General features: G+C 38.6%; 1 protein-coding gene across 1 annotated transcript in view; it reads left to right on the top strand.

Moving 5' to 3' along the window:
* Window positions 1-7,312: 7,312 nt before the first annotated feature.
* The window catches only part of LOC137259984 (CTD small phosphatase-like protein 3), a 40,768-nt gene continuing 20,599 nt past the window's right edge, over window positions 7,313-27,481 (top strand). Inside the window, exon 1 of the mRNA XM_067797649.1 lies at window positions 7,313-7,383. The gene's annotated coding sequence lies outside the window, so the exon portion shown is untranslated. The remainder of the gene's footprint in view (window positions 7,384-27,481) is intronic.

Raw genomic sequence — 27,481 nt, 5'->3', positions numbered from 1 at the left:
GACCTTGTATAATAAAGTTGAACCATAGAGCATTTTAGTTTGATTCCTCCAACTTCTAAATGCCTTTGAAACAACTTGAAACAAGTTTTTCAAGAAGGTCAAGGAATCACTTAGAACATTAATTTGACAGTCATCTTGCATCACACATTTGTTAGTGTTTGTTTTAAGTCGTTTGTTTTAAAATGAAAATCGTATACATTCAAATTACATGTCATACACACATCATCTTTCAAAAGGGACTACATTCCATGTGAGGAAGTGCAGATGACGATACACTCTCAAAACATTCAATAATATCATATATCAACACTGACTAACTCCGATAAATCTCCTAAATATTTTTAATCGTAAATAAAAAAATGAAGATCCCCTATTTTTTAAGAGTATATTAAATAAAATTACAGGTATTTGGTTTTGAGTTAGAGTGCAGTTCATTGGGGAGATTTTGACTCAAACGGACTGTACACACAGATGAGGTGGCTGAATCAATAAAGATGTGTGATTCATCAGACAGTATTATGTGTGCTCATAATTCATGAACTGAAGTATTATCACACATTCGATTATTTTTCATAAATAATTATTTTAGTACAAATTCGATCTTAAGATGTCTAGACATGAATTCATATTTTAAAATCATCTTTGTAAATTGCTTATAGTTTTGTGTGTAATCGGATTTTGTTCTTTATTCATTGTGTGATACCTTGAAAAATATTAACATTAGATGCTAAAATATGTACTTGATTTGACGTTAACAACTCCTCTTGGTGTCAGAGTTTGGATTTGGTAGGGGAAAGTCAGCTTAGTAATAGATCTCCGCATTCATTCACTGGTAAAGGGGCGGTGGGGTAGTCTAGTGGTTAAAGCGTTCGCTCGTCACGCCGAAGACCCGGGTTCGATTCCCCACATGGGTACAATGTGTGAAGCCCATTTTCTGGTGTCCCCCGCCGTGATATGGCTGGAATATTGCTAAAAGCGGCGTAAAACTAAACTCACTCACTCACTCACTGGTAGACTACCACCCACTCACCCACACGCTCGCTCACATATTGTGCAGATCGATGCTCATTGATGTTGAACACTGGATTGTCTGGTCAGGACTCACTTATTTACAGATCGCCGCCATTTAGCTGGAATACTGCTTAGTGTTGCGTTAAACTAAACTCACCTACTCTCTAAGAAGCTCACCAACTCGAAACAAATGCAAGTCGACGATTTGTGGCAAGTCCAGATTTCACGTTTTTAGGCTGAAACTGAAGAAAGTTTCCGATCACGTTTATTACATATTATGAATACAATTCAGGAACTGTTTTTAACTTTTTCTGCAAAACCTGTTCATTTTAGAGATTGGCTGTTTGTCTAGGGACTTTATTGAACTACGGCAGAAGCTGGGCAGTGTGAATGGAGAAATTGCACTTCACTCATCGCTGACACAGTGATGGTAGAGAGTAGAGGGTGTTTCCCTCAACATGTTTTCATCAACATGTTTCATATAGGTGCCCATGGGAGGTGCGCTACATCACTTCGAGCTTCCCTAAAGTGTTGAGATGGAACATACTAGTAGTCAGTGTTTGAAATAACCACCGGCCCGAAGGCCCAGCGCTGCTTAAAAATTGTTACTGTATCAACCGGCAGTTTCAAATGTGTGTTTTGTTGGGTTTTCTCTTTTTTGTTTTGGGAGGGGGGGGGGGGGGGATTATTGGTTTGGGTTTTTTTGTCAGTGTTTGTGTGGGGAGAGACTTTAACCAAATGGGTCTGCAGATCTCAATCAGGATCTGTAGATTTTGAGGCCTGCATGTAACGGCAGGCCCTAATGGCCGGCTGGTAAATTAAACAATTGCAAACAATGAACAAAGGCAAAGGTTGCATCTAACTCTCTCGCTCATTTACTCCACATGTTGCTAAACTGATGCAATAGTAAGTGAGTGAGTATAGTTCTCCTTCGGCACCAGGTCACGCGAGACCCCGTGAGATTGCTCGTGAGGAATCGGCTTCAGTGCGAGTTTGGCATCGGCTGAGGTCAGCAGGTTAACAGCAACAATTTGGATTTTGGAATTACATATTCTGTGGAAGTGGTACAGGCGATTTCTTGTGTACTTAGGGATATGTATATTTTTACTTTCATCCAGGGACAGATGTGTGGTGAGTTGTGACTTTGACAAGACTTTCGAACTTTTCTGCCCAGCACGTTTTTTCACGTGCGTTCCCCACATTTCACAATATGGCGACCAATACACAGGGTGTTGCCATTCTCGACAAATTGCAAAACGAACTTTTGGGAAAAGCAGTGTCGACCCCAAACCGGGAGTCGGATATTAGCGCTAATATTGAGGGCCATATATCAGAAGAAGTTTCTGTTGTAACAGCTACTAATGAAGGCGGGGGTGTTTTTTCCCACGAAGAGATTGAAAATCTCGAGCAAAGTGACAATCCCGTTGAGGGAACTGGTCTCGGACGTGGTCCGGCACCAAATATAAACACTGGCTTTGGTAGTGAAATTATTAAATGTATGCGAGACATGAAAAAAGAACATATTAAATCCTTAAACGAAGTTGTAAATCGGGTTTCTAAGTGAGTGAGTATAGTTTTACGTCGCATTCATCAATACTCCAGCAATATCACGGCGGGACACACTCTGTACCCATGTGAGAAATCGAACCCACGTCTTCAGTATGACGAGCGGAGGCTTTACCATTAAGCTATCCCACAGATCCAAACAGATGCTATATAACACTCGCCCGCTGATGAACACGTGCCAAAGGTAACATTCGAATATTTTTTTCCTTGTTTAACACCGCACTCGGCAACATTCCGGCGAGAATGAGAAGATGATGATCAGTGAGAGCGCAAGTAAGGTTTCAGCATTATTTCAGCAATATCGCGGCGGAGGACAACAGAGATAGGCTTCACATATTGTACCTATGTGGCGAATCGAACCCGGGTCTTCGGCGTGACAAGCGAACGCCTGGACAACCTTACCGCCCTGGGCAATGATCTAATCTTGATAAATCCGAGTTAGAGCTGACCTTCGGCAAACCATGGTTGTCGTTAGGGCGACTTATACGAGTGCGGCTGGTTAGGATCGCTGACACATGTCATCATATTCCATTTAAGTAGATCGATATTCATGATATTGATCACTGCATGGATTGTCTGATCTAAACTCGATTATTTTCAGACCGCCGTCATATACAGACCTGTGTCAGTTATAATGGACCATTTGACCTCATTTCCATATACTTTCAACATGTTATTTCAGTGTAGCATGAATAATTTTCATTGAGTTATGGACGGATCTCTCTCAAATTTGACTGGCACATTTGAAATCATCTCTGCTCTGCGCACATAATTTCAGTTCGATTTTCCGACCACTATTTAATTGATGACATCACTTTTTCCACTTTACGTTTCACAATTCACCATCCCACTGTCAGCCATGTTAAAGGTGTTCGCGACCCTGTGTTGATGAATAAGCAGCGGAAAATTAAAGAGAAATAAGTAATGAGATTGTAGACAGGACGATTCTTCACAAAAGTGCGAAATTTGACTTGCCTCTTGCGAATATTTAATTCATGAAAATTATATATGCTACAGTGAAATAACAACAAACACACAAGCAAACATCCCTTTTAGCTGATAATTATTTTTGTTCAACCTTTTCAACATTTATGATTTTTGCGGTTGGCAGGTTCGTAAAATGATTAACAAATTCGTACTCGGACTTCAATGGAAGACCGAATGTCCTCTTTCGGCTCGACCTAACTATCGTTGTTGAGTTCAGACTACATTTAAACGACTGGGCCAGGCATTGAACTTGAAACACTCAGAGGCTTTTGAAATGTTGTTCTACACTCACTGCGAGGACACGCGGGGCTGAAAGTGATATGTTAAACGCTGCCCCCGACTACCGCTAGCGTAGCGTCGTACAGACCTAGTTACACACTGTCGATTTCGTTTCCCTTGAATGTCAAAATAACCTGACCTTTAACTTGGCTTGTTTGAGACTCCGTCCGTATGTCGGTGTCAAGGGAAGAATTGTGTTATTTTCTAAAACTGACTGGTGCATTAAGTTTTAAGACTAGTTGGAAGTTTAGGTTCATGGCGATCGCATTCGTAGGTACCCACATTTGCTGTCCCCCACGTAGGCAGTGGACCGAAAATATTTTTACTCTAGAGTAAGCGGCCTTTCGCCTTGCCGGGCACTTGTTTACACTCCCACAGTGCGATGCTAGTTTCTTGGCGACTAGCTATAGCTATATCCGGCTGACTTCGGTCGTCTACTGGCTGATGTCTGAGACTGAGTAAAGAAAGTGTCCTGAGTATGCCTTATTTAATCACCTAATCTCTTACAGGTGAGACAGTGATCTGGCAGGTATGCTCTGTCTCTTTCAGCTATGTCAGGTCGACATTAATGCTGTTTCGGTTATAGTGCCTACTACACTACCACCGTCACACGACTGAGCTGGACTGAACTTTGTTTCCCCTCCAACATTAAACCTAGATCATTGTTAAGTACAATTTATGTATGATACAGTGAGTTTAGTTTTAAGCCGCAGTCAGCAATATTCCAGCTACACGACGGACGTCTGTAAATAATCCAGTCTGGTCCAGACGATCCAGTGATCAACAGCATGAGCACTGATCTGCACAAATGGTAACCGATGACATGTGTCAGCGAATCTGACCACACGATCCCGTAGTCGCATCTTACGACAAGTAAGGGTTACTGGTGGCCAAGTTTCTGGGTGAACGCCAACACTGTATTTTTTATTTAATTTTCACTTATGTTCCCCTTACTTATTGTTGTATTAGGCGTCACTCTGTCTTCAAAGCCAGTGGTGAGTGTTTTCCGATGTATTGTCTGAAAACTGAGTGACTCTTGTTTATCGCCGCATAGCAGTTTTGTGACAATTCGTGGCGAGATGTCTTTTCTTCTTATTATTCATAATATAAATGATGCTGAAGCCTCAGTCAAACATTCAAGGGTGAAATAGTAAAATATGGTTATACTGGGTTTCAAAATCGCAAGTTTTGTAATACATGTTTCCATACAACAGATCATGTCTATTAATGATCTATCTTTGAGAACCCAAGTGAGTATCATAGAAATGAGATGACGATATTATATCTGTTTACATCCGCGCCTCGGGTCTCAGGTCTACTAAATTCAAGAGAGTCAACAGCGAAGGCAAACAAATAGTAGAAAATACCCTTAAATAGCATAATAAATAATAAATAAAAATTAACGTTAAAGCTAAAGGCGCTCAGATTAACCGAAATCTCTAGCTTCAGCAACAACGAAGGTCAAAAGCATGGACGCACAGGTTACGAAAAAGTGTTTTCATGGTCTTCTACTTCAAAACCTTCTTTGTACCATATGACTAAGTATTTGTACAAATATCCATATAATTAAAAGGGTCTGTTTCTTGTATTCTTCATATATGAAAGACTGATTGAAAGTAACGAAGGCTATTTCCCTATCTGGCTGCTTGTGAAAAGCGGACGTAGTATTTTAACTGTAACCCAGCCTGGCTGTGACAGGATTTGGGCTGTTTAACTCCGCACTCACCAGTATTCCACCTATACGATGGCGGCCTGTAAATATTCGAATCTGGGTCAAACAGCCCGGTGATCAACAACATGAGCATCAGTCAACGCAAAAGGGATACGGTGATAATTATGCGTCGATCAAGTCAGTGAGGCTGACCACCCGATCCCGTTAGGATCTTCTTACAAACATGGGTTGCTGAAAGATTCTAACCCGGATCTTCACGGGCTGGCTGCATCTGAAAGGGAGCGTGGGCTTTAAGTTGGTGATGAGCTTAGCCAGTCCTGTTTGCGGGATTCAATATTTCTTTTATCAGCAAACAATAACAACAACAACAACAACAACATCATCATCATCATCATCATCATCATCATCATCATCATCATCATCATCATCATCACCACCACCACCACCATAACCCTTGTGTGCACATATACTGTTTGCCGTACCAATATTTCGCATGTTAGCGCATTAATCGTAGGTTTACCCCGTGAAGATCCGGGTTAGAACTGATCTTCAGTAACCCATGCTTGTCGTAAGAGGCGACTAACGGGATCGAGTGATCAGGCTTGCCGATTTGGTTGACGCCCGTCATTGTATCTCAGTGTCTTAAATTAATGCTCATTCTGTTGATCACTTGATTGTCTGATCCAGACTCGATTATTTACTGACCGCCGCCATACAGCTGAGATATTGCTGAGTGCGGCGTAAAACTAAACACCCGACCTGCTAATCGTAAGATTGACAGATGTCACTTTCTCACAGATATCGGTGAAACAAACAAAGAGCATTCATTCAGCGATAACAGCGCATCTGGTCCAGTCTGTTCTTACCGTATGTAAGCCTTAATAATGTTTAGTATTGTTTCACTGAAAGCGAAATTTCAACATGGAAAAATGTGAACACTACATTAATCTGCTACGTAAAGTTTCAAATTAGGATGGATCATTGTCAATGAAAACAACAGGTTGTGAAAATATTGGTTATTGTGTAGCTACTGAAAGTCGTATCAAAACGAATTATCCTTCATGTCAGTGGCACCAAACTTGTCGTTACTGACGTCCGTCATGTTGTTTCAAGTTATGCTCACAAAGTGTGGGATTTCTATATTCTACATGTCAGTTCCTTATTTAGTCAATAGCTAAAGGATTCATTATTTGATAAATGTGATCGTGGTGTGGAAAGGGGTAGAAGGTTGTGTTTGTGTCCTAATTAGAGAAGAGGAAAAAAAATATCTTCTCGTCTTGATTTATAATCACTCACTGCCTATCAGATCTACCGTTCAATAAATATGCGTAGGTGGGGTGTTTGATGCGGAACGTCGGATGTTTTAATTAAATGAATGGTTCTGCAGATAAAAAAATATGCCTCGTAGATCATTCACCAGAGAAATGTTAAAAAATGTTATGAACATTTCTTTTGTCCATTTTATTACAAGCTGTCGCGTCATTGTCACCAATCGACAAATATCCGTGAATGTGATCGACTGACAATGAATATGAAATGTCGGGAAATTTCATTAATTTATTTGGCACACGTTGGTCAGGGTCTATCCGTAATTTATGGCTGTGCGTTTTTATTTTCTTCTGATGTTTTAGATAGAATACTATTAACGGCAGAAAAGTTTTTTATGTGTGGACTGACAGACGATAATGTCCAATAGGATTATTCAGTAGAACACCGCTTTGTTGTATATAGTTCTGACAAAAGTCTGTTTGAGGGGAATAGCACATAAGAAAGACACTTGTCAATTAGCGCATGCGTAAAAGATTAATTCATCCGGGACCCGCTGCCTACGCGCGAAATGGAGTCGGACTGATTGCTTTCGACTGTTGGTAAGTTATTTATTTTATAAAACGCGTTTAATTTATCATGATTTCTTTTGGACTGGAGTGTACTAACATCCTAGGATCTGGCCACATTACTGTCATCGCGGGAAACTCCCGATGATCGCGGTTTATGGCTGCGGTTTTGAGTGAAGTAAGGCAGTTGTTTCTGTTGGCTGTGGGCCAAGCCATTGAAAAAGTTATGATTTGTCTACGTTTTCACATTACCTTTTCGCAACATATATGTACAGAGTTATTGCAGTACTGCAAAGTTGTTAAGTAAATATCGAAAACACGCACAGCCCCACCCGAAATCGTCAATGTTTACAATATCAGCACCTGATTCGAATGGTTGGATAACATGAAGGCGTGACGTCATACAATGACCTAGATTGTCGTCTGACACTATGCCACTATCCTGGTTTCTACCTGTGAACAAATTCGTTTGAAATTTGGTAGACTTAGGGGTAGGCGACCATTGCCGCTGTCTAGCTGCAGTTTAAGTTTCTTTTAAACGCCGTACTTTATGGATTATCTCTTCACATTGATTCGATCGAATCTATCGTAGACTCGGTGATGCTTGATTGAAAGCGAGTTGTTCCCAGATGAATGAATCATGCTGTATTGATCAGCCACGCACGACCTATTGCCAGTGACTAAAGGAATTGATTTTGTCAAAGAGAGAACCGTTGCTGCATATTCCAATCCCGTAGAGCACACATTGGCCAGCTGAACTGGCCCATACAGGTCAATATGGGCGGGATGGAGTGAAAATTTTGGGAGCCGAATTTTGAATTGTGTAGCTAGACCCAAATCGGCCTGCAAATACGAAGACCAAACACGATAATAAATGTTTAACAATCTTGGCAGTTGAATGTTATGTTTAAAATTCACCACTGGTTAAAAGTTCAACATGAAAAGACAATGATGTTTTTATTTTTTTCAGTAAGTTCATCTGAATAATCAGAATGTGTCAAAAACATAGTGTCATTGATCTTTGTGATTTGCTGCATTCGTGCAAATTAGGAAATAAGTCACCAGATTTTATTCATTTGCATTTAATTGTATTTGCTGTGACAAGGAACCCTTGCCTTTACTGCTAAATTTAGGAAAGCCAATATTAAATGTCACAGTCATAATGTATATTGTCTACCAGTAAGGATTACCTAGAGGGCTAAATAAGCTGTGTATCTGTGTAAAATGCGTATAAAAGATTTCCAGTTACGCACTGAAAAATAATTGTTCTGTACCAGTTATGCATTGAATACACATTGAAAAATAATTGTTGCGTACCAGTTATGCATTGAAAAGTAGCTGCTGCATATCAATTAAGTATTTAAAATGTTAAATATGTAAAAGGTTGATGACATATACATATGGAATATGTTTATGATAATCGCTTGTGTAATGAAAATGACTTTGATTGCTATGAAGTTGTACTGTCCGTATAGGATGAGTGTTTTTTTAATGCAATATTTTCCATTATGTTTTAGCTGGTTTTGATTAGATGCAACATGAGGCAATATATACAGTAGAGGACATAACATGTACGCGAGACAGTCTGCTGTTATGTGTTCGCACAAATTTGAGTTGGTTCCATGGTGATTAAATTAATTGGGGGAAGCATATACAACAGATGTACACCATAACAATTTTTGACTTATCTACCCACCTCAAGTTCTTTGCCAACAAGGAAATGGTTTTGCTGACGAACAGGAAGATAAGCCTGTACCGTGGACAATCCATGCCAAAACTGGTCTTAACATTGTTCTTGTACAAATAATACTGGTAGTTTGATTTTTAATTACCACAATACCAGCTGAGCTTACTTGACTGAACAGAATGTGCTCAACAGAATTTAGCTTTGGGCATCATGCTAACAGTTGAAGGTGCAGATTGCACATTGGTGTAAATAGGATTGGGATGAGTTCCGACTGTGCCCTGTAAATCTGACTTGATTTGTCACTAGAATTGGATTCTTTTGATTCTTTATGACTGAAAAAAGTATGTATTTATCCACATTGTGTGACTAACTCAGACAAAATGACCTGTTGGAGCATTGTTTACTATTGGTCGTTTCTTCCCAAAGTTACAATTCTATGAAACAAATTAACTATATATATTTTTAAAATGCCTAGAATGAGCTATGAAATCCACAGCTCTTCGCATAATGTAGGCCTGCTCACAATCAGGGGTCGTGTTTTTAACATGTGCTACATATGACGACTTAGAATATCAAAACTGAAAGATTGGGGCAGGTAGCCAAGTGGCCAAAGCACTTGTTTGCCACAGCGACGTGACGACCCAGGTTTGATTCTCTACGTGGGTGCGATGCATGAAGCCCATTTTTGGTGTCCCTTAGGGTGGTGGGATAGCCCAGTGACTAAAGCGTTCACTTGGCACAACAAGGACCCAGGTTTGAATCCCTACATGGATATATGTGAATCCCATTTCTAGTGTCCCGTCATGATATTGCTGGAATATTGCTTGAAATTGCGTAAAACAGTTCTCACTCACAAAAAGTACAAGGTCACATATGCTTTTATCACTTTTGCTGATGTCGTGTTATTTACAGTCAATATCCACATGGCATCAACTTTTGTGATGTGTTGTCAGAATTGGATCAGTGATGTGTCAGTTGGCTTGCAACTTGATGAAAGGGTTTCATTTTCATGTTAATTATCAATATTTTAATAATGATATCAGACATACGATCATTTAACACATTGTTATGGAAACTAACAAAGTTGTTCATGTAGAACATGATTGTGAGCAGATATTTTCAGAAATAGTTAGAGGGAAAAAGCTTTAACTGACTAAAACTTATAGTGGTGTTGACACTGTTTGGATTAATTGAAATGATCAAAGATTGGTTGCAGTGACTAAACGACCAAGCAATTGATCACATTTTCTCATAATCAAACACAAACAATTTTGGAACTGCTGTTTCAGCCTCGCAAACACTCGACGTTGTCAGGGCCTGAAGACATGTTTATTTTTTAGATAACTCACTGTACTAATATAAAAGTCATGACTGAATATTTGTTAATGATTCCCAGGCGTTTATGTTCATCACATATATTAGTCATCGCTTTAATGTAGCAACTTGCATAATGTTGACAGATATCTGCAGTAGCAACCTGGAAAGGAAAATCTGAAAAATGATGCTAATCAACTTCTTTTCGATGGTTGTTCAATCATCAGTTGTGAGGTTTCGACCAGTTCTCAACACTAGAAGCTTAGCAATGTTTGTATTATTCATTGTATTCAGTGACTAACGGAATCTGGGGTCACTTGCTGGTGTAGATGACATGTCATCAAAACTCAGTTGCATAGATTGATGCTCATGCTGTTGATCACTGGGTTGTTTTCTAACCATCCCCATATATCTGAATATTGCTAAGTGTGGCATAAAACTAAACTCAATCACTTGCCCATTATAATGAGGAAAACAATAACAAAATGAATGCTTTGACATGTTTTGCCCAGGTTATCTTTTAATCTGTCATGGCAGATATGAGTGACCAAATTTAATATATATAATCATTACATACATGTTGAAGATGTTTTGGTGCCAGATCCTCTAAACCCTGTGCTGTGGAACTCGCTTCTGCTTCACCTCAGATGTACCCCTCCCCTTACAACTGTTTAAGTCAAGGGTTCTTGGGTGACCTTGTTCAGTTTGTTGCATTATTCTTGCAATATATTGCAACACAATATGTGATCACAATATGTGATTTTGAATCACAATATATCGCAGTATGAAAATTCTCTGCAATACCCCCTCCCAAATATAGCAACCTGAATAGGAAAATCAGAAAATAACGCTAACCAAGTTTTTGTTTTTATGATTGCTCATGGGTAGTGATCACCACTAATGAGCCAATTCTGAATTCAAGCAGTTCACAGCACTAGTATTCACTGAATGATATGAGCTCTGCTGCTCGTCCTGTAAATGTGTTGAATCCAGGAGAAAACTATTGAATACACCATGGCCTATTTAGATCTGAGAGGCTGTGTCTGTAACCTGACTTTTCTTTTCCTTGTTTTATACTTTCAGTCCTTATCACTGGCAAAGTTAAAACACTAACACAGCGACCTTGGACATACTGTCTGTCTGTACTTGCTGCTTGGTGGAGTAGGGTTTTACATACTTTCGGCAATATTTCAGCAGTATGGCCATGTTCAACGAGTCTTGTTCAGATAATGGAGCTTGTCATGCTATGGCTGAAATATTGGTGTGTTGCGTTAAATTTTAACTCACTCACTTTAACAAGATGTCTGTACTTTAATGTTAATGTGCCTTGTGAATGTTTGACTCTCCTGACTTCACCAAGTTTACATTACAAATTTTATATGTATCACAATAATTCGATATTTATCCTAGTTTATTACAACTAAATACAAAATATTCTGGAGTTGTCTTTTTGGAAGTGAAAAAGTTGTTCTGTAATGCCTATCAACAGGTTTTAAATCTGTTTGGTCAAGAGGTTACTGGCCATATTTGATTGGTTGTTGCAAATTTCAGTTGTCACAAGTATTTCACAAACAGGTTCAGTTGTACAGGATTGTGAATGAGCCAGCTATGAGAGATGGTTATGGTAGCCATTGTAAACAAGGCCTGTTGACATGGAAATGAGAAAAACATTCTTTTGTGTGTGTTGGCAAGCTGCCAGATTGAGTTCCACTGAGCATGTCCTCTAGGTGATGTTAAATAATGTTGATGAAAAGGTTGGAGAAGTAACTAGTCTGGTTTTAATAGTGATTGTTCGCGACCTGTTACCCAACAGCAGTGTATTCGCTACTCTGCTCAACACTGATTGTGTTTTTAATCCATACCATGCTAGTGATCGTATTTGCATACAGTCTACGATATGCATCACGATACTAAAGGTTTCATCATCACAATATATTACCAAAGTAATTGAAACTGTGATACGTTACGAGTCCAGATATGAGGGTTGTGATACAGTGAATATCACAGTACTAAAAACTTTCATTCTAACACCAACTATAAAACATTATATATTATATATTGTCAGAATCTAATGTGATGTTCGTCATGATATGGCTGAAATATTGCCAATGTGACGTTAAATTTTAACTCGGTCAGTAATGTGCTGTGTATTTCTATGATTCTGTGATACGTGGCTTTGATAGACAGAATATTTGGGGTGGGGATATTACTTTGTTAAAAATATTTTTTGTGAAAAATTTATCTATTTGGTATTTTTACGTTGAATTCAATGAAAACCTAAATTGATGTCATATCTTCTCGTTTATTTTGTTAATGGTTCTGTTTGGAATGAAACAGTTAATTGGTTGGTACCAGAAGGAAACTTTTAATGCCAACTGGGGAACTACTGCATATGTTTGGTTCAAGTTTGGGAGAGAGCATTGACTTTTGAGCAAGTTTAGCTAAATCAATGACTAATTATCTACTCATTGATACAGTTTGCAGGAAAGAATTGTACAAATTCAAACAGGGTAGTGCACTCAAGAGGTCCGGATAAATGGGACATGAATATACAAAGGAAATTTGCTAGTATTACCCATGTTTTTTGCCTTGCATTGGCCTACTCAATGGAAATGTCAAAACCCAAATAGTGTCATGTTTCAAGTTTAGTTAAATTAGGCATGTATGTTAGAGGGGAAGCTATAACTTTCCCTGAGTACTGGGCAGTGTTTGCCCAGTTTGATGATAAATGAAAAATGTCAGTCACTACTTCTGCTGTTTTAACTTTACAGAGTTAATTTACAAATGTATTGTGAAAATAATGATGTCATCACATTGTACCAGAATCAATGTCACTAGACACAGGCTTCAGACTAGCTGTTTCAGCTGCAGGCAGCATTACTCAAAATCCTAAGTCCGTAAAATTCCGCTTGGTTTAGAAACTCCAAGAATAGTCAATACAGTTCGACTTGGAAATGATACTTGCAGTCAGCTTCCCCTTCTAGCCTCAAAAGTTTCGAAGACAAGCTGTGAAACACAAAATAATGCTTGAAAGATATTCACAAATGCTGAATCACAATTGAATCATTGGTGAAATGAACTAATGTATTCTGTCAGTGTCTCAATGAAAATAAACTTAAAAAGATTCCGTTGGATATTGGAAATGTCGAAAGCCGTTTTTTCAGTGTTCTGATTCTTCATCCATGCCACTGACACCTGCTCTGAGTGGGTCTGTGGAGAGTCTATATTTAGAAACCAGGCCGCCTGGTTCCATAATGTATTGATCAGAAACAAGCTTGGAGGCCGTATGGATTGGGAACCGAGCTTTCAAACCCTGCAAACCCTGCCGTACATGCATGTCCCTTAACAGAGTCTCCAATCTCAAGTGGTTCCATTGCTGATATCATTCATATTATTGATTACCGAACACTGTCCCAAACAGTCTGACTCCTCTCATTACCATTCACAGATGACATATTGTGATTAAGTGATAAGGGAGAAGGTGTATATTTCATTTTGACATGTTTATTGAGTTTGGTGGTATTCATGGGAGACTTGATCTCCACGCAATCATTGAGATAGATCTCTTAAGTGTTGGCTGTCGAGTGACTGTGGTTTTAGATGCTATTCAGATTTAATGATCACATTGCTACTCAGAAAATTTACACATTTGTTCAGATTATTGTTAAAGATATTCTTTGAGGTGTGGGTAGAAAGAATGTCTGTATCAGGAACAAGTAAAAACATTGAGCCTCTCAAGTTACTTATCTGTGATGTCTGATACATTGCTGTGAAGTTTGCAATGTTTAAACATCATTGTCTTTTAATTCTAGTATTTCGTTTTTTGTTCAATGTTGCACTCAGCAATATTTCAGCTGTTATGCTGTGATCTGTAAATAATTGAACCTGGACCAGACAATCCAGTGATCAACATCCTGACCATAGATGTATTGATATTGCAATGACATGTAAGTCAAGTTTGATCAGATTTCACGGTTTGTATTTGCTCTTGGTTGAGTGAGTGAGTGAGATAAGTTTTACGCTTCACTCAGCAATATTCCACCCATATGGCGGGGTCTAAATAATTGAGTCTGGACCAAACAATCCAGTGATCAACATGTCCACGCGATTCAGTTAGAAGCCTCTCACAACAAACAAGGGCCCCTTTTATGGCAAATATGGGTTTGCTGAAGACCTATTCTAACCCGAATCTTCACTCTAAATTATTGGTTCTTGAGATTACAGGTAAAGAGTGCAAATAATACAGAATAAGATTATTGGTTTTCAGTATACCCATGCTTGTCATAAGAGGCAACTGACAGGATTGAGGGTCCCTCTCTCTCTTCCTCTCTTTCTCTTCCTCTCTCTCTGCTTTCTTCCTCTTATACCTCTTTCCTCTCCTTTCACTCTTCTCTTCTCTCTTCTCTCTCTCTCCCTCTCTATACTGTTCTGTATGTTTTTACTTCACAGGGCCCTTACCATGCCTGCAAAGATCCTTGAAACTAATGACTGTGTGACCCCGAGACACCCATGTTTCTTACTGGAGATAAACCTCAGCATCGGAATCAGTAATAAATCTGTTTCAGCTTTGATGAATTCATCCTACCTGGTTGCAAGCTGGCTTAATCTAGTGCAACTTGCATTTTACCTTAACCCTAACACTATCATTGACCAGGGTTAAAATATGGGAGTTATGACCACCTTAGCATTGAGAATGTCAGAGAACAGGGTTAAAGTATGAGAATTATGACCACTTTGGCACTAAGATAACTGGGTTAAAGTTATGGGAGTTATTATCGATTTATAAAAAATTATCATTGATACGCATGGCTTTGTATTTGGTAATCTGACTCAACATGACCTTATATGGTATGTCTTTCTGATGGGCCAAAAGTTCTGACTCATTCTCAGGGAAAAGACACTGCACCAAGTACTATCACCAGGGGTTCAAAATTATTTTTAAAAGTCACTTGCCACATGGCCTGATTGTTATGACATGATGATGATGATGATGATGATGATGGTGATGATGAAATTATGAAAGGAAATATCAGCATGGTACATGAAGTTAATGTTGAGTGGTCTGTTTATCGAAAAGTGATTAATAGCAAAGAAAGACAGCTGTACTTTATTATCAATGCGAAATTTAATAGCCACAGTTTGAGCTGATATGAATTAAAGTCCAAATTTCTGTGCAGTTTGAAACCCAGTGTTCACGAATAGCGTCTGACCCTCTGACAAATAGCAGGATTAACCAGTGGTCAGATAGAAATCAGCAACCCGCCAGCCCCAGTGTCTGACTGACTGTCTATTTCACAATAGATTTTCACGTTGTTTGCATCAAGTGACACTTGTTTGCTGTTTAGAAATCTTATGTTTGTTATCATATAATGTTAATTATTTCAGTGCCACTTATAAGAAATGTCAAATCTAAAATGTTTATTTAACTTATTTCTGTGGGTTCTATGAATTTTCAATGGGTCAGACAGACATCTGAAACTTACAGGCCCGAATGTCCTGTTACTTTAAAACACCATCGTGAACACTGGAAACCATGAGTGGAAATAATCTAGTAGCTCACAGACAAGTAAGATACCATTATTTGACTGCCCAAAATGAAAACTGACCTGTCCTGGGCATCAGGCAGTGAGTTTTTTAACCCCTTACCAACACCTAGAATATAATCTCAGTGAAAACTAGAACCAAGGCTCATCAAATTCTGTTGATTACCTCGATTTGAAAACCAGTCTGGCATTCTTGGGCAGCATTCAACGTCGATCAATTTTTCCATCCTCGAGATATCAGTGTCTTGGTACCCACGCTGCATTCTGGGAGAAAATCAAATAAAAAAAATCAGTCGTGCATGATATTGAAACAATTGAATTTTATTTGTTGATCAGCGATCAGGATATGGTGGTTGGTTGTGATAATACCAATAAAGATGATGAAAATTGTATGAGTGTTTTGGTGAACCGTTGTTACATTGATCAACCAACATAGGCTAAGCTCACACTGATGCATATATGCTTGATCGATTGGGAGATGTGTGTGGATACCGATAATGTGTATGTACAAAGCAACACTGTTCGAAATTAAGAATGAAGGTCAGGCATTTGTTTCGTCCTTGATTTTTGAGATTCAGAAGGTTGATAAAATTTTGACTTGTTACTGGTGTTGGGAATTGGTTAAATAAGCTATCATTGAAAACAGGGCTACAGGGAAGGGATGAGGTTTGCCTAAAGCTCATGATGTACAACATAATGTGAGATTTCAAGCATATCATGTACGCACATAAATACCTTTGTACGTCTAACATGTATAAATTTAATAGCTGAAAAGTTGTTTAATGTTATATATAACAAACCACTTCACTGGTTTGCTGACACAAAAATATGTCAGTTCTCCTTCAAAATTCCCAGTACACATCCACTTGCAATATGGGGTGTAAGTACACCCATACCCAAAAAGTTATCTGAAGCCCTGGAAAAGATTGGTTACAATCTCAGGGATTTATGGGACACGAATTCCTATACACACAAAAATTGACAACAAACATAAAGATATTGATTTGTGTGTCCAAGTTGACTCAGAAAAAGTCAAAGCACTTTTGATAAAATTCCAGTCAAGTAACAGTAAGTTATCACTGAGTCAGCCACTAGCTGGGTTATTTGCAATACTGCAGCAATCAATGTCATGATTATGATACACAATACAGTAACAGTATTAATGATAATTATTCAGTATCTGGGACCCCTACCCGTGAAGGTCCGGGGTAGAATTGGCCTTCAGCAACTCATACTTGCCATAAAAGGCGACGATGCTTGTTGTAAGAAGCAACTAACAGGATCGGGTGGTCAGAGTGGCTGACTTGGTTGATATGTCATCGGCTCGCAACTGCGCAGATCGATGCTCATGTTGTTGATCACTGGATTGTCTGGTCCAGACTCTATCATTTATGGACCGCCTCCATATAGCTGGAATATTGCAGAGTGAAGCGTAAAACTGAACTCACTCTCTGGGCCCCCAGTTTTGTCGTCCAGGACCCCTGAAAGTTATGAGTTTGAGTAACACAGGCCCTTATATACAGGACTCAAGGTAAATCTGTTATCATTTTTGACATTTGCATGTACAGGTTGTTATTTTGCAGACAAGAATAAAACAGTGTTGTAAGATACATGCTACAGCAATATACTGAAGAAAAATATTTTGAGAAAGAAGTTGGATGAGGAACAGTTTGGTTGAAACAGACATAACTAGCGTTTGATGTAAACTTAATCTTCACAAGCATAAAATGTTTGGTCAACATGGTAAACGTGTTAACTGAGATCTACCATTGGTAGAAGATAAAGACCAGATTTCATTCACTTACTCTAGGGGAACAGATATAGTGAGTGAGTGAGTGAGTTTAGTGTTACACCGCACTCAGCAATATTCCAGCTATATGGCGGCGGTCTGTGAATAATCGAGTCTGGACCAGACAATCCAGTGACCAACAACATGAGCATCGATCTGCGCAATTGGGAACCAATGACATGTGTCAAGCAAGTCAGCGAGCCTGACCACCCGATCCCGTTCGTCGCCTCTTACGACAAGCGTAGTCGCGAACAGATATAGGTATATACAAGTGTAATGTATTCCTAAGAATCAGTGATGTACAGCACAATATTAAATTTTAAGCGCATCATGTATGCACATTATTGCTTTTGTACAAGTAACATATATAAAGCTTAATAGTTGAAAAGTTGTTAATATCCTTTATAACAAACCACATCACCGGCTCGCTCACACAAAAATATGTACTCCTTCAAAACTCTCAGTACACCTCTCCTTACACCAACACCCCCAGAGATTATCTGGAGCCCTGCACTCCCTCACTCACTCACTGACTCACTCCTGATTTTTTAAGCTACAGAAATAGACTACAGTAAAGTAAAGTTTCGGACGAATGACCTATTGCCTCGAAATCTGGGAATGTCAGTGGATTCTACTGTGTAAGAGTTAAAAGGTTACACATTTCTTAAATAACCAAATCAGTCCAGATTAGTAGAATCAGTATGAAAGTGGTTCTGTAGACTATAAACCTGTAGGGTTATCTGTGAAATCTGTTGCTATCAGGATTTCTGTCGGTAATGATACACTTAAGCATAGTCAGGAATCCTGAAACAATGGGGAGTGAATTTTACACTGAAAGGAAAATTAAGGTGTCCTTGTTCTGATGTTTATGTTTATTGCTTTGTTTATTGTTGTGTAGTGCAGAGACCATTATTACAAAAATGTTGGAGCGATTGATCGAATAATTGATCTATCGATTAATCTAGTTTGTTTCAGCGATTATTCATGCAGACTAATCAATATGAAAGTGAAACATGAAATTAAAATAGTGAATTTTTTTGTATTGGTTTGTTGTTAAATCCTGCCACATAAAACTGCAGTGTAAACAACATTCTTGAGTTCATGCCTCAACAGGGAGTGTCCTTGACCTTTTTCATCCTGATTTAATATGGTGCCAGTTATTTTTGCTCATGATTTAATCCCATTATTACCTGTAGATGTTTTGTGGTGGGCTTCATGATTATGAATCATAAAAAATCCCTTACTGTAGTCCGATGATTCATCGATAACATGCACAATTATTGCTGGATCAGAGAAACCAGCCATATGATATTTAACGTTGATTTGAACACGACTCCAACGACTGCTTGCTGCATGAGGTGACTTATGGAATCTCACAGCTAACAGTTCGGTTGATTAATTTTACTTGCGTCATGATGTGAAACAAACTATACCCATATTATCATGCTATACATTGTATCACACCCTCACTGTATTGTATTACACCCTCTCTGTATCATGTGACTTTACTCAGTATCTTACCCAGATTGCAGATAGTTTAATCTCATAACTGCATTTTTTTTTTTGTCTGACAATGATCTTTCAAATCCCCTAACACTGATTCTGAAGGATTGATTTCATACCAAACATTATGTTATGTGATACGAAGAACATAAGGAGCTGAAGGACACACTCGCCAACAAGTTTCCTTTTACAGGTGAGCTGAAAAGTCACAGGAGCTGATGAAATTTAACTGTACAGAACGCTTGACTTCTTTTCTTGAATCAATTTCTTGTTTTAGTCTGTAATGTGATGTCACAAATTGACAGAATTCATATCTTGAAGTTGCTGTTGTCTTGAGCATAAGCTTGGTAACTCTTTTTTATTATTTTCAATTTGCCGTGTTGATTGTATTTGAAGAAAGCTGATGCCTAGAGGAATTTGTAATTTCAGGAAATATTACACATTTTCCATGTGCATAGATTATAATAATTATTATGTTTTTATAGTTGGGATTCAAGGTCAAGGTTAGATCAGAATTCAGGCCCAATAGGAGGTGTGATTTTTTATTATGAGGACAGGTTTGGTAACACGCTTTATGGCAAGTGATTGTACCAAGATGAAATATCATGGGATCAGTTGGGTTTGACAATTTAAATTAACCGCTAGTATTCATATACTGTGTAAAGGTGTTGAAGTAGGATAGGACTATGAAACTGTTGAGGCAGGTAGAAGCAGATGAATGAATGTTGCTATACAATGGCCATGGAGTGGTACGGTAGTCTAGTGGATAAAGTGTTTGCTCGTCAAGCTGAAGATCCTTGTTCGATTCCCCATATGGGTACAATGTATGATGCCCATTTCTGGTGTCCCACGCCGTGATTATGCAGGAATATGGTTAAAAGCAGCATACAAATATGCTCACTCACCATCAGATAAAACCTAAGACCTATTCATAGTCACTTGTAAATTGTTCATCACCCACTTACCATTCAAGTGCAATAATCTATGATCAACAGTGCAGTGTGAATCTCACCTCACCTCACCTCACCTCACCTCACCTCACCTCACCTCACCTCGCCTCACCTCCAGATTAGGCTTAATGCAGTGTTTAAAATTAATCATAGAAGTCTAGGTTCTTTGTCGATCAGACATTAGACGCAAGATCGTCATCTGGAGCTGAAACCCCAGACACTAGGGTCTCCGTTATTTCCAGCTATTTAAATAATAATTGAACAAAACTGTAGTCTGGACTGCAAATTCCTGTTACTGAATTAGATATAGTAAGAAGCCATAGGTTTTGTCATGAAATTGAAAGTTATGTGTTATAATATCAATGTGATCAGTTTTCATTTTACATGAAGCTGTGTCTGGAACCAAATAAATATTGTTGGCGTTTGATTCTAGTGAGATGCATTATTCGTGTAGAGCAAGATGTCTGTCGCATCAACACAAGCCGATGAATCACTGCCTTTCATTCAAGTTGTTCTATATATATTGCTGAGGAAATAAAAACAAAATTTGCTTGTGTTGCAGACGACTATCTTCCTTCCGTTCTGATCATCGTTGCAAAGCATCATTTGGTACATTTCCCTTATGTATAGCATAATATAGCTTGTCTGGTTTTCTCAAGCATTGTCTATCATCATGTCTGGTGTTGCGTTTATTGTAAAGTCTGCTGGGTAGCATTTTGTCTTGTGTCATTTGTCTGTCACTCTATCTGACTTGAGTTTGCTGTCTTGTGTCCATTACATCTTGCACTGTCCACTATCCAGCATTGTCAGTCTGTTGTGTCTGGCATTGTGTTTACTGTATTATGATTTCTTGCAGCGTCTAGCATTGTCTGTGGAAATGGAAACTGAATTTGTAGACATTTGTCATCCTTCTAACCATTAGAGCTAATGATGTATTGTATGGGTAATCGTGAAACTTTATATGTAAATATATCAATACTTCTTTTCATATTGTGATGCATATCGACCTTAAAATTGTTACTTTTCAATGGAAGTTGATGGTTATGTCAACATTTACACTGTTACTTGATATCAAAATACATGTTTTAATGAAAGTACCCAAAGATAGCCTATCGTGGAGTGAATCGAATCGAATCCAAGATATTGTGATACGTATCTTATTGTGAATTTTCTGTATCGTCACATCTGACCATACATATAAAGCATCACTTGTTTTATTTGTCAGTCATGACATGTAGCATTGTGTTTACTGTCTAGTAGTAATAGCATTTTGTCATCATGTCTAAAGCCTTTCATGGTGTCAGTCATTGTGTATGACATTGTGGCAGGTACCCACAGTTTTTCAAAACAGACAAAAACTTAACAGGGGCCAGACCTGCAATTAGACTTACTTGATGCCTGTTTTGAAAATCCAGATGAATTTTAAGAGACAAAAAGCACAAGAAAAGGGGATTAGTTTTGGAGCATTTTGTAGAATGGAATTAAAAGTATTTACCAGGTAAGGGTGTAGAGAATTTCAAATATGACAGGAAAAAATTACGTTAGTTGGGTTTAGGAGTAATTTACTAGAAGAGGACGTGTGGAAAATCCTGTATGACTGGGACTTGCAATATATGGCACATGTATGGGACTTAGTGATTTACTGAAATTGGACAAATCCAAATTTGAAATGAACAAAATAAATTAAAGCTTAGTCTCTTGTCAAAAAATAAGGAAACAAATTTGTAAAAGAGCCATATGGGGTTGATTATTCAGAACCGGAAGAAAATTAGGATTTGGTTCATTTAGGGTTTTTGTGTCCCACAACGGGTGCAAGTTAAATATTGCTGTTCGGAAATTGCAAGATGACTGAAGAAGAGATGTTCTGACCAGGGTTTTACTTGTTGCATTAATCAGCATTACAGTACTGTCATATTGTGTTTGTGCGGGAGTATTGTTTTACATCACTTTAATCAATATTCCACCAATATAGTGGCAGGAAACACCAGAATGGATTTCATACGTTGTACCCATGTGGGGAATCAAACCCAGGTCTTCAGTGTGACAAGTGAACGCTTTAACCACTAGGCTACCCCACCTTCATATTGAAGGATCCTTGAAATTTGTAAGCGGGGAGCCCCATGTTTAGTGTGTAAGGTAAACCCCAGATTGATTATTTAATGGAAGGCACACGGAGCTGAAGTACTACCTGTTTTGTAAAGTTTGTGAATGGCATATATAAGTGATATCAAGATGAAAATATAATGGATTTCAACTTCTGTATTTGAGGAACACATTTGGGGGTGTATTCTTACTTATTGCTGACTAACAAGTATACAAGAAATAACTGTCCATAAAAAGATCCACATTATTAATCCTTTGTACATGAAGAATAATCATTTATACCTCCCATAACATTAACAAGACATGTTACAAAATATGAACAAAACATAAACATATTTAAACCAACACGTTCAAAACTAAATATCGGTACTGTTTTGTATGTATAGTTAGAAAAAAAAAGTATCGATGTGTCCTGGCATACCTAAAAAGAATTCTCCTAACATTAAAGAAATATGTACGTCCATAAATTTCCCACCTGATGAGAGGAATTTACAGTTACATGAAGTAATCTGTAGGATATATGCAGGTCTCCATGTACTAAAGCCAGGTGAGTGGCCATCTGTTCCCAGTATACAATGTTACCTTGACATAGTTGCTGTTTGTTTTCAAGCACTGTTGACATAGTGGGGTCAGAGGTCGTCACACTTGTTAACAATGACTGTAAATGTTTGCCTGGGGCATAGGTTTCACAGCATTCAGCACCTGATGGGGCCTATGACATCTGAACCTTGGCCTGTCAGTTTTTGTAAACTGATGACTTTCTTCTCTAATGTCTTTCTCTCTGCACCCCCACCTTCCTCTCCCTCTCCTCCCCCTTCTCTCTCTCTCCCTTCTCTCCCTCCCTTTCTCTCTCTCTCTCCCTTTCTTTCTGCATCCCCCAAGCCCCACAACCAACTTAACTGTTCTCTCTCTTCCCTGTCACCTACCCTTCTCTTTTTCTTCTTTCTTTCATCTTCACTTCCACCTCCCCCTCCTCTCTCTCTCTCCTCCTCCTCCCCCTTCCATTTGCACATTGTTTTTTGAAATGTTGCTCTGGTAATGGTATTGCTTTCAATAACTGTGCTTAAATTTGATAAGTTATTTTTAAGAACACTTGTAGATACTTTATTGTTTCTCGTTAGAAATGTGTTGTCCCTGAAAAGATTTTGGAAGGTTGATGACCCCCTCCCAGGTAGTCTCTTGTATGCATAAGAGGGAACCCGTCTCGCGTGTGTAGACGTTACATGGATAGCTGATTATGATGTCCATTTTCTTTGTTTACTAAAATAATTTAATAATTCACATTTAGGAATAGCGATCAAAATTAATCATGCAACCCATGGGTCTTTGCCATATCCTGGCGTTGAACAGGGCTTCAGTTAAGGGCTATATCAGTGTGTCTGCAGATAAACAATGTGCACAAAAATGGTTGGAAATAATTCAGCAATGGTGTACTGTTTTAAGATCATTTACAGACATATTTATCTGGAAAAGTGTTGGTTGTATTGTTCATTAAACTGTTAACACAAGAATAGCAATGTGGTGGTGCATGTGTGAAATGAAACACAATATTACTAAAACTTTGTTGATTTCCATTCAGTACTCTAAATGTACCCGTAACGTTTTCCAGTACTCCTATATTGAAAAACTGAAATTTGGCTTCGGATGTGGAGGACATTAGTGTTAGGATGTTTCTTCAGAGATAAAAGTCGTAATTTTCTTTCAAGTTACTCAAAAAATACAATATTTCTTTGTAGTCTTCTCTGAAATACTGTATAGAAAATTTCCAGTCTAGTTTTCCTCCTACATATTAAGAAAGATCTGCAATTTTTGAAAACAGGTGTTTGAATGTCGTAGAATATGAATGGAAATCGTTTACATTGCGACATTAGTGCCTTAATGGTAATTGATTTAGAAATCGTCGAACCATGGAGGCAGAAAATATGCTTTACAAAACTTGTTGAAAAACCCAGTATGCTACTTAAAATTCTCAAACGTGCATTTGTGTGAAGTACTTGAAATTTTCCTTTCACTGGCGTTTTGAAGTTTCAAACCCCTAACCAAAGAACAGGCAATTACCATGGAAGACAAGCCACTATCTGGGCAAGATACGGCATAGAGTGTCCTTGACCTAAGCTCTCATCACCCTCCCACACTGTTCTGTGCTCGTAAGCGCTTCAATTCAGGCGCTCAGTACAAGAATCCCAGTGCATGAGATCTGCAGTAATGTGCTGAAAAAATTCCCATTAGCAGATTGTACTGAAATCTTAATGTGTCGTAATTTAAATTTGCGGTTTCTGCGGTCATTATCGCCTTGTCCAGTTGATCAGAAGAGTTTGAATTCTAGCAAAGCTCAGTCTGCTGATGAGAGTCTTGGCTCACATGGTCAGATTGATTTTTTTTATTGATTGGCAGTGATGTCATGGAGCTCTTCAGGAGACTATCCATCGATAATATGCCTCGATGAGTCATTGTGCAATGTTAATTTGTAGACAGTATATGTACAACAGGCATTGGCCAGACCAAACTGTCTCCAGTGTAGCTGTTGTCATGCTGAAATGGTGTTCCATGATTCATCTCGATTGCTTTATGTGAAGAAAAGGATAAATCTAAATTTTCCGAATTTGTATTAAAAACGTCCTAAAATGGTTTCAATCCTCTGTTTGGTTACAGACGGTGGGGCTGTTTGTTCTGCAATTATCAATCTGGTGATTATCACAGAGTTTGACAGTGTGAACTAGTATTTAATTGATGACTGGTTTTATGTCAATCACGGCTGACATGTATCCGCCCTCGCATCTTGGCAGACACTATTTCTGGGTGTTTCATTCAAGAGTACACCAGCACATTTCGAGAGATAACTTCGATGCATCAAAGATCAGCACTTTTTTTGATGTCTGGAAGACATACAATAATGTAATGATGTCATTTATTTGTATAATGCTTATTTCCAATGAGGTACTGCCCTGAAGCGCCGAATAATTACCCCAGTTAACCCTGTCTGTGAGGTTTTAGTCCCAGGATTTGTCCCATAGGGTACCCATTTTCTAGTGGTTGAAGAGTAATGTTTACTGTATTATGTGTGGTGAGTCTGCTCACAGGTGTCTTAGCAAATTGGTTGAATTATGAATGATCATAATTTTTTGTTTTGTTTTGTTTTGTTTTGTTTTATTTGCTATTAAATTGAATGAAGACACATTAATTTTCAGGCATTTTCAGTTGATCAGCATGTTACATGTCCTGGAAATCATACATGCTAAAGGACTGCTTCAAGGCTTAGTACACACCCTGAGGCAAAGATGTCCAAGAAAGCTATTGAAAGTCTGTAATATGTGACTAAACTAGATTTCCAAAGTTTCTTAAAATGAAGGAAGGCTCAGGGCTCCTTTTCATTATATTTTATTTGTTTTATTACGGACTGTTCTTTCTGTAAGATATGTTCATTTCAGAGACTAGTTGTTAATCTATTCAAAGCTGTGCTAAGCCCACTCTAATCCTTCTAAAATGGCAGATAAGGAGACAGTGCTCTGAGAACTTCTGCCTGTTATGCAAATTAATTTTAGAAGTTATCATATAAAATGTGATGATTACGTTAGAGACTGGTGCAAGTCTAAAGCCTACTGGAAGGCAGTAACAGTGTGCATGGAGAGGTTTAAGGAAGAGTATTTCTGCTCACAGAATCCCCAGGTTCACTTCACTTGTGTCTGGCTGGTGTAAGTGATACTCTACAGTGGTGCTGTCTGACTCCGAGCAAGGCCGCTAGGTGCACTTGCTACCTGTCTGCCTTGACATACATTTCTGCTCCTGCTGCCCACTGACTGCTGCTGTCACAGCCAGCTCCGGTGAATTGGAATCTGGAGTGGGTGATGGAGCTTGTGTTGGTCTGCTGGTCTGTTGGTCTTTTGGTCTGATACCTGACTTGACCTACACTGCTGCTGCAGCTGCAACACAGCTGAGGCCAATCAAAACCTGGAGCTTTTGATGGAGACTGCTGTCAGTCTGCTGGTCTGTTGATCTGTTACCATCTCTTCACATATTGCTGCTGCTGCCATAGCAAGCCATGGCCCATCAGAACCTCTAGCTTGTGTTAGAGACTGGTGTCGATCTTCTGGTCTGTTGGTCTTTTACCTGCCTTTGACATATATTGCCGCTGCTGCCATGGCAAGGTGTGGTCCATCAGAACCTCTAGCTTGTGATAGAGACAGATGGTCTGTTGGTCTTTTGCCTGCCTTGTCACAAGGAGACGTGGTCCAGCGGGATCATGACCTTGTAAAGTAAGGTCACCTAGTATGAATGCAGTGATAGCAGTCCATACTGACGGTTACTATTTTAGAGCTGATATTCTGAACGCATTCTCAGTTCATCACTTGCTACTAGTCTTAAGTAAACTTATCCTCAGTACTTTTTGTTGCACTTCACTACAAAACTAGTAGTCTAATAAAACCTTATGGGAGGTCGCGTCAGGTAACCTTTGAGATTGACCAATCAGAACACAGCTTACCAAATCAAGAAAATGCACTTTTGGACATACCTTTTGAACGTTTTATCCGAACGATTCTGAAAGCTATATAGCGTATGCTCGCTTCTGGGTGATGCACATGGTGTATGTACAACCATGTCAACGGTGAGTAAACAGTCTCTGAAAATAGTGTTTTTGGCAATATTCAAGGATGTTATCTTGCGGAAATATTATTTAATGGTAACCATGTCAGTAGAAACCCCAAAGCGTATATACTGCAGGTTGTAACTGTGTTATATGCGGATTTTTGTTAGTGGAGAGATCTATGTCAGTGACCTGAATATTTTGAAAGTCCCTCCGATCCCTAAATAGTAGCCATTGTCTGATTGGTTAAATCTATTTAACCGTCTTGCGTTTGATTGGACGGTCATTGGTCGCTCAAAGGTTGGAGTGTAACGAAATACACTGAGGCTAGCCCTTGCTACAATATGGAACTGAAGAAATCAGACAGAAAATATGCATGTAGGAATCATTTTTGTAGAACAAGTTACAGACTTATACTAGTGAAATGTTTTCACTGTTCCTTTTGACTAATTTTGAAAAAAAAGACTGTACTTGTACAGTGTGGTGTTTCAAAGTAACAGGACATTGGGTCCTGTAAGTTTCAGATGTCTGTGTGACCCACTCAGAATTCACAAGACCCACAGAATAAAGTTAAACATTTCACATTTAACATTTCTTATACTTGGCATTGAAATAATTAACATCATATGATAACAAACATAAGATTTCTAAACAGCAAAC

This window comes from Haliotis asinina, chromosome 13 (assembly GCF_037392515.1).
Source record: "Haliotis asinina isolate JCU_RB_2024 chromosome 13, JCU_Hal_asi_v2, whole genome shotgun sequence".
Classification (NCBI taxonomy): Eukaryota; Metazoa; Mollusca; class Gastropoda; order Lepetellida; family Haliotidae; genus Haliotis; species Haliotis asinina.
The sequence above is the reverse complement of the archived record's forward strand: the minus strand, read 5'-3'. Positions and strand labels throughout refer to the sequence as shown.